The sequence below is a fragment of the Nerophis lumbriciformis genome, linkage group LG16, assembly GCF_033978685.3.
Source record: "Nerophis lumbriciformis linkage group LG16, RoL_Nlum_v2.1, whole genome shotgun sequence".
In the NCBI taxonomy this organism is placed as follows: Eukaryota; Metazoa; Chordata; class Actinopteri; order Syngnathiformes; family Syngnathidae; genus Nerophis; species Nerophis lumbriciformis.
In genome coordinates, this window is record NC_084563.2 from 38,388,165 (window position 1) to 38,395,444 (window position 7,280).

Genomic DNA, 7,280 nt, shown 5'->3' on the forward strand with positions numbered 1-7,280 from the left:
CACATCCACACACTAGGGCCAATTTAGTGTTGCCAATCAACTTATCCCCAGGTGCATGTCTTTGGAAGTGGGAGGAAGCCGGTGACTGTTGTCAATTTAGTGACATGCAAATGTTGAATTTTATAAATAAAGGTTTATTTGAAAAAAAAAAAAAAAGATATATATATATATATATATATATATATATATATATATATATATATATATATATATATATATATATATATATATATATATATGTATAGTTATAACATTTAAAAATTAAATTAAATAAATAAACTTAGCGATTTGCATCCAGAGACTGTTTACCACCTGTTTTGGACTTGTTAAAGCACTCGATCACTATGGCAAGGCATCTGTCGTTTCATCTTGGACAATATTTATGACACATTTTTGTGTCGTAAATGTTTTTTTTTAATAATTTTTGTAAATGGCTGTGATGATAATGTAAATGAGGGATTTCTAATCACTGCTATGTTGGAATTCCTATTGATATTGATACTGTTGTTGATATTATTCATTTTTGTTTGACTACTTTTGGATTGTTTTGTGTCATGTTTGTGTGTCTTCTCAATTGCTCTGTTGATTGCTGAACGTTGCTAGGCTCGGGTTTGGTTTTGGAATTGTATTATTATGGTGTTATTGTGTATAATTTTGTTGGATTAATTAACAAAAATAAAAAAATAAAAAGCTTTGCTTTGTCTTAAAGATGTGCTATTTGGATATACACAGTATGAGAAAAAAATTGAAAAGGAACGTTACCTTTGCAACCTCATGATACTATTGGCTAAGTTTTATATTCATAAATGTAAGGTTCAAAATACCCAACCTGTTTTTTGTGCTTTAAAAAAAAAAAGAGTTAGAACTTTACTTTAAAACGCTATCTAGATAGATAGTACTTTATTGATTCCTTCAGGAGAGTTCCCTCAGGAAAATTAAAATTAAAATTCCAGCAGCAGCGTACAGAATTGAGATTGAATTTAAAAAGTCAAAAGTAAATAATGGGGGTATAAATGGAAATAAAATAGAACAAATATTACAATAAGAATACAAATAAAAAGCAACAATAATAATAAAACTATAATGGTAAAAAATTCTCACTTTTGAAATATTTCTGAGATGATAAAAACAGCCTTTCTTTAGCAACAAGGGTGACTGTGACACCCACGGTCTTCACCGTGGCCTCCGACCGTTCGGACGGTGCCCTGAACACTTCACCTCCCGTGGAAGGTGTCCGGGCGGATCCTGACCAGATGCCCGAACCACCTCATCTGACTCTTCTCAATGTGGAGGTGCAGCAGCTGTACTCTTAACTCCGTCCGGATGACAGCACACATCGCATAGTCACCCTATCCCAGGAGTCAGCAACCAAGGCTCTTTAGCACCACCCGAGTGGCTCCCAGGAGCTTTTTCAAAAATGTATTAAAATGGAAAAAGATGGGGCAAAATTGCAAAAACATATTTTTTGTTTTAATATGGTTTCTGTAGGAGGATACACATGACACAAACCTTCCTAATTGTTAGAAATCCAACTGCTTATATTAAACATGCTTCACTGATGAGAGTATTTGCCGAGGGCCGTTTTGTCTTACTAATTTTGGTGGACTTTGAACTCACCGTAGTTTATTTACAACTTTCTTCGACACTGCCACAGAAAGACATGTTTAATGCCACTCCTTTTTTGTCTTATTTTGTCCATCAAACCTTTTATGCTGTGCGTGAATGCACAAAGGTGAGCTTTGTTGATGTTATTGACCTGTTGGAGGGCTAATCAGGCATTTTTGGTCAGTGCACGACCGCAAGCTAATCGATGCTACCATGCTATTTAGGCTAGCTGTATGTACATATTGCATCATTATGCCTCGTTTGTAGGTATATTTGAGCCCATTAAATGTCCTTTACTTATGTCCTCTGTGTATTGAATGTAATTTTGCATGTCTCATGACATATTATCTGTATGTAATATTGGCTGCATTTCTGATAGTTGTTTGTGTGCCATGTTGTTCCAGACCACAGCAAACGTTACCCAGCTTGCAAAGATTGTGATGAATCATTTTGAAGAAGACAGCCTGACCTTTCATTTAACTTGGACACACACAACTATACCTTTGGCCATTCTGAGCCAGTCATTTCCAGGAGTTATCGTACCTTCTGAGAAGCCTACATTTTAGTAATGTTTTCCAATGTTGTATAAAATGTGTAGAATGAATACCGAAATGTCAACATTTTTTGATAGTAGGCTAACATAGCTAATATAGACACATTACATCATGTGTTGCCTTCATTATAACACTTATATTAGGCTTTTAATTTTTTACGTCTCCAGACGGATTTTTTTTTGTTGTATTTTTGGTCTACTATCATACTTGCCAACCCTCCCGAATTTTCCGGGAGACTCCCGAAATTCAGCACCTCTCCCGAAAACCTCCCGGGACAAATATTCTCCCGAAAATCTCCCGATTTTCAGCCGGAGCTGTAAGCCACGCCCCCTCCAGCTTCATGCAGACCTGAGTGAGGACAGCCTTTTTTCATGACGGGAGGACAACAGGGTGACAAGTACTAAATCATCCAGACTAGAGATAAAATGTATTATTATGTTTATTTTACCTAAAAATAAATATATTTATTAAAGAAAAAAAATAATAAATAAATACATTTTTACTATATTTTGCTAAAAACATCAAAATTAATTGTATTTTTATTTGTATTTTTTTGTGACTCCTTATTACATCCAGCCATAGAATTATACATTAAAATAAACATACTTGAAATAATTGATTTTAAATTATCATAATAATTCATTTAAAATGACCATATTTAATTATTAAAATAATTGCTTGTTTATCAACAACTTTAGCATTTTATTAATTACATTTTGAAACTCTCAGAAGCCAAGTTATGTTATATTCCTTAATATTTATTTATGCAAGTTTGAAGTATCAATTATCTAAACACAGTTTTGTTTGCATATTTTCAGGATGTGTATATATATATATATATATATATGTATGTATGAAATACTTGACTTGGTGAATTCTAGCTGTCAATATACTCCTCCCCTCTTAACCACGCCCGACCACGCCCCCACCCTCCACCTCCCGAAATCGGAGGTCTCAAGGTTGGCAAGTATGTCTACTATGGCTCTTTCAATATTTTGGGTTGCCGACCTCTGCCCTATCCCTATGGAAGCCCCGCTCCCCGGCGGAGGAAACGCGATGATTTTGGTCGCTATATGTCATAACATTACTTATTTGAGTACAACATACTTCTGACAACTACTGCTAAAACATGAACTTTGATTTATACAAATTGAGGGACAAGCGGTAGAAAATGAATGGATGGATCGATGGAAAGTCCATTACAATAATATCAACACTACCACGAGTGTGTGAGCAAGGCGCCGACAAGTGGCAAGTGTAAAGAAAGGGAAGGTGGCGTTACAAAGACAAGTCTTTTCACAACTTAGAATCGCTGCACGGACACAACTCACAGCAGGAGTGTCACAAAATTCATGTGTAAGAAGACGGCCAATCAGGGTTCCTGCTTCACATGAATCTGATTGCAGACACATTGTTTTACGCTCACACATATTGCTTTACATGGACACACCTATGATTACGGACACACGACTCTTTAAGTGCAGAAAGGTCGCCAAAAAGTCAGTGTAAAAAGACAGCCAATCAAGGAAATACTGTCGGACATATTTTTTTTCCCCACACACAAATCATAATACGGACAGACAACTTAAAACACGCATAAGGGAATCTGATTACACGCACACACGTTCTTGTATTTGTTACCGTCTTGAGACCTCCGAAAAATGCCTACATCTTGAGGACCACTAGATATATAAAGATTTGTATTTACAACATTAATAATACATACATACTATGCAAATATAAAAAAAGGTAAGCTGTTAGTTAATTTTTTTCTTTTTTAAATTTTTTGTTTGGTTTTTAACCTTCATTATTTACTTCAAGTTATTACAGTATGTCTCTGTATACATATTTATTTTAAATTATTTTTGTCCAAAGGGGCCGCATTTCAATTTCTTACACACACGTGTTATTACATATGTTGGCCAGAGGGGGAGCACCGACACAAAGTCAATTTGAAAAATCTCCTCCTTTTTGGGATCACCCTAATTTTGATGGATTTCACCACCAGGGGTGTAAATGAGACATTCTCTATTACAGTGTTTTTCAATCAATGTGCCGCGGCACACTAGTGTGCCGTGAGATACAGTCTGGTGTAGGGATGTCCCGATCCAGGTTTTTGCACTTCCGATCTGATACCGATGTTGTTTTTGCACTAACGATCCGTTACCGATACTGGCCGATACTGGCCTATCCGAGCATGTATTAAAGTTTAAAGTAATTTAGCCTACTTAGTTGTCAGATTCTTGTTGAAAAGGGTTTAAGTACTCTTGATAACAACTAGCCAGCTGAATTAGGGGAGTTTGAATAATACACAATGGTAGGTAACAAGAAACTGACCTGTTTATTCAAGGATAAACACAAAATAGACAAAATTATACATGACAAACAGAAATGGCATCATTGAACTAGGGCTGGGGCCTATTTAAATCGGTGCGTTGGAAAACACGGACCGGAATTTTTTTTAAAACTGGATCTGGATCGGCATTTCCCATGCCTTGCCGATACGCATTTTTTGGCTAATATCGGCGGCCGATCCGATCCAAATATCGGATCGGAACATCCCTAGTCTGGTGTGCCGTGGGAGATGATCTAATTTCACCTATTTGGGTTAAAGATATTGTTTGCAAACCAGTAATTATAGTCTGCAAATTATGTGTTGTTGTTGAGTGTCGGTGCTGTCTAGAGCTCGGCAGCGTAACCGTGTAATATTCTTCCATATCCGTAGGTGGCAGCAGGTAGCTAATTGCTTTGTAGATGTTAGGAACAGCGGGAGGCAGTGTGCAGGTAAAAAGATGTCTAATGCTTAAACTAAAAATAAACAAAAGGTGAGCGCCCCTAAGAAAAGGTATTGAAGCTTAGGGAAGGTATGCAGAACGAAACTAAAACTGAACTGGCTACAAAAGTAAACAAAAACAGAATGCTGGACGACAGCAAAGACTTACTGTGGAGCAAAGACAGCGTCCACAATGTACAACGGAACATGACATGACAATCAACAATGTCCCCACAAAGAAGGATAAAAACAACTGAAATATTCTTGATTGCTAAAACAAAGTAGATGCGGGAAATATTGCTCAAAGGAAGACATGAAAACTGCTACAGGAAAATACCAAAAAAAGAGAAAAAGCCACCAAAATAGGAGCGCAAGACAAGAACTATACACACAGGAAAACGGAGAAAAACTCATACGGCGTGACGTGACAGGTCATGACAGTACTTTGAGACAATAGCTGTTGTGATGCATGCTTGGTTATGCTTTAAAGTCATATCCAACAATTGCGACGATGACTTTTTACTGTCAACTGAGTTTCGTTTTTTAACGATTTCTGCTGGTGGTGTGCCTCTGCATTTTTTCAACGCAGAAAATGTGCCTTGGCTCAAAAAAGGTTGAAAAACACTACTCTATTAGATGCAATGGTTTTCCGTATTGGGACCATGATTTCGGTCCTAACTTGTTCACCGGTCCTCATATGGAAGGTACTTTTCCTTGTTGATGTCTCAAGAAGGGTAGAAATACAAGAACACACACACATACTGTACATTCTTGTATTTGTTACCTTCTTGAGACCTCCGAAAAATGCCTACCTCTTTAGGACCACCCTTTCTAGATATATAAAGATTTGTATTTACAACATTAATATTATATACATACTATGTAAATATAAAAAGGTAAGCTTTTAATACATATTTATTTATTTATTTTTTGTTTGTAATTGGTATTTAATCTTCATTATTTACTTCAAGTTATTACAGTATGTCTCTATATATATATTTATTTTAAATTATTTTTGGCCAAAGAGGGCGTATTTCAATTTCTTCCACACACTTTTTATTACATATGTTGACCAGAGGGGGAGCACTTCAAATTTTTTTACACACACTTGTTATTTCATATGTTGACCAGAGGGGGAGCACGTTTAAAATCGACACACAGTCAATTTGAAAAATCCCTCCTTTTTGGGACCACCCTAAATTTGATAGATTTCACCACCAGGGGTGCAAATGAGACCATGATTTCAGTCCTAACTTGTTCACCGGTCCTCATATGGAAGGTAATTTTCCTTGTCGATGTCTCAAGAAGCGTACAAATACAAGAGAACACACACACAAAAACACTTTGAGATACAGACACACACATTAGTTCACAGACACGTGAAATGGATTACAGACGCAAAGACTGAGACAAGCATTTGCAGATAGTTTTGCTACAATAATACTTGAATAGCTTTACACCTCTGGTACAATGAGTTGTCATTTCTGGCAATGCTGATCAACAGTGACATCTAGTGGCCAATATATTTATTGCGCCTGTTGGGTTTGATGACAAACTTCAAAATGAGCCAATACACTGTCCAGTTATTTGTAAATTGTGATTTCATATCAAGACCATTTAAAACTAGTTATAAGGTTGGAAATGTAGCTTTGAAATGAAATACAAATAAGAACATTTTATTCATGCTGTGTACTCATTGCTTAAAATTTCAAATGAGATAGCCGCCATTTTTTCTGGAAAGTCAGTAGTCACTAGGGCTGCAAATCTTTGGGTGTCCCACGATTCGATTCAATATTGATATACTTGAAAAATTGGATCAACTATGTCACGCCCCATAAACCTGACTTAAATTTTTCGAATTAGTGATTGTATTGCAAAGAAAGAAAGGGGGAAAAAAAGGGATTACTCCCTATATGTGTATATGTATGTATGTATATATATGTATGTATATATTTATATATATGTATGTGTGGGTATATATATGTATCTATTTATATTTTATTTTATTTCTGATTACTATTATTATTAATGTATTATTATTTCTTTTTTCTTCTTCTTCTTTTTCCTTTGTTCATTTAATTGATGTATTTGTAGATATTACTTTGGTTTTTTTTTGTTGTTTCTTTCTTTTTTTGGGGTGGGGTTTGGGTGGTATGGGTGGGATATAAACAAAAATATTTTGACATTTAGGGCAGACAATAGATATATGATTCATGTGAATATGATGTAATGGATAGGAATGTCTGATGCTGGATGTCAATTAAAAAAAAAAAAAAAATCAATATCGATTCTTGGGGTCACGATTCGATTCAAAATCGTTTTTTTTTCCTGATTCAAAACGATTCTCT